The sequence below is a fragment of the Octodon degus genome, unplaced genomic scaffold (assembly GCF_000260255.1).
Source record: "Octodon degus isolate 3935 unplaced genomic scaffold, OctDeg1.0 scaffold00100, whole genome shotgun sequence".
Taxonomy (NCBI): Eukaryota; Metazoa; Chordata; class Mammalia; order Rodentia; family Octodontidae; genus Octodon; species Octodon degus.
Window position 1 is genome coordinate 8,370,766 of NW_004524676.1, and position 2,161 is coordinate 8,372,926.

A 2,161-nucleotide genomic window follows, 5' to 3' on the forward strand; every position below is an offset into this window, starting at 1 on the left:
GGCCAAGAGGTTCCTGCCTGGAGCTGGTAGGTGCTGCCAAGGGATGACAGGGCAGGGCTGCCACTGCAGCACAACCTGTCCCAGATCAGTCCCGAAGCCTCTCACAATGTCTAATTTGCAGATACAGTCTCATACGCATAAGCCATTTGTGCATTCTTGTCAACTCTCGTCCTTCTGGAGGGACTTCTGAATGCTCCACGGAAGCTGCCAATAAGACTTCAGTCACTGTGTTTGTTCTCCTGGGACTATCCAACAAGCCTCAGGTCCAAGTACTACTCTTTGTGATATTCTTAGTCATCTACCTTTTGATGCTCACGGGAAACCTGCTAATAATGCTAATTAGCTCTACCAACTCCCATCTCCACACTCCCATGTACTTCTTCCTGAGCCATCTCTCCCTCTCCCTGGATACTCTCTATTCCTCAGTCATTGTGCCTAAGCTGCTAGAAAGCCTGCTTTCTAAGAGGAAGACAATATCCTCCTACGGGTGTTTCACCCCGCTTTCCCTAGTCCTGTTTTCAGGGTCCACTGAAGCCTGCCTCCTTTCTGTCATGGCCCATGGCCAGTTCCAGGCTGTGTGCCACCCACTGCTGTATGCGGTAGCCATGAACAGAAGGGTGTGTGCCAACCTGGTGGCTGCGTGCTGGGCCATGGGAATCAGCGCCAGCCTGATGAACACTCTCGTTCTAGCTCAGCAGCATTCTGTGGCCCCAACCTCATCCACAGTTTTGCCTGTGAGCTCCCGCCAGTGCTTTTGTTGGCCTGCTCTGACCCCTGCAGTAGTATCGCCTCCATCCTGACCACTGTGGCGGTCCTAGGCCCTGGCACTCTTGTCACTTTGCTGGGTTCCTACAGCCGTATCATCATGACAGCCCTGAGTATCAACTCTGCCACAGGCTGGAGCAAGATCTTCTCCACCTGCTCATCTCATGTCCTTGTGGTCACCATCTTTTATGGCTCAGGCATTTTCAGGTAAGTCGTGCTGTGCATCTCGCAGGGAAATGTGGCCTGATGCTCCCTCTAAGCGCCTTTGGTGCAGAAGAGAGCACTGCAATGTAGCAGAAAAGGATCTTCCTGGAATTCAGAAAGCCTGAGCTCCAGCTCTGCCCCTGCTGGGGACTAGCTTTGTGATTTATGAAGAATCTTTTTTTTTTTTTCTTTTGTGGCTGACTCAGCCCACCCTGGAGTGGGGCTAGCACAGCATGTGACGCTGGGGATTGAACAGCAGTTCCTGCGCGCTTGCCTACGCAGGCGCTTTAGACTGCTGAGTTCTCTCGTTGGCCCCAAGAATCCATTTTCTTTCTGTAGCTGCTGACTATTTTGAAAAATGAGTCTGGAAAAAGATTATTTTTCTACTTTATTAATCTATGACTTGGGAGTTCTCAGTGGGAATTTAGAGAATTTTTGGTATGATTTTATTCAGGACTAGGAAAATGAAATAAATAAAACAGCATCCTTGAAGTAGATACTTTCTTTCCTACTGGAAGATGATATCTCCTAAGCTTGTGTGATAATTATTTATGAGGCACCTATTGTACAACAACAACTTTACACGTTAAACTCAGTTTTAGTATGCATCTCACAACAAGAGCCAATATTAAGCGGGGGCGGGGCACACCCCGTAATCCCAGCACCTGGGCGGCTGATGCAAGAGTTTGATGCCAGCCTGGGCTACTGAGTGAACCCAAGGCCAGCCTGAGCTGCACAGTGAGACAAAACAAACAAACAAACAAAAATTGCTAGCATTCGTGATCTGCTACCCTGTTTTCAGATAAAGAACTAGAGTTTTGGACATAATTAGGTAATTTTTTCAAGGTCTCATAGAGCCAGGTGAATAGGCTCATGCCCTGTCCCACCACGCTCCTCTCAAACATAAGCAACTTCAGCTAAAGAGCCCTCCTCTCCAGGAGAAAGACTATCTCTGCTCTCTATTCATCAACTAAAAAGGAATTCGCACAAAGTGCTCAACACTTTTCTCACCTTCTGTCACTTGGAGGGAAGTGAGAGGGTGGAAAGGGAAAATACAGACTAACTCAGGAGAGCTCTTGGCAGCCTGACGATTCATCTGCCTTTAGCTTCTGATGTGTCCTAAAGGAGCAATGAGATTTTTCCTACTGCTTCACAGAAATATTAGGAAGGATAGATAAGATCATGTTTAAAA

The 2,161-nt window shown here is 47.8% G+C and overlaps 1 pseudogene; it reads left to right on the plus strand.

Annotated features, from left to right (window-relative positions):
* LOC101565659 overlaps window positions 1-2,161 on the plus strand; it is a 30,722-nt pseudogene that overhangs the window by 191 nt on the left and 28,370 nt on the right.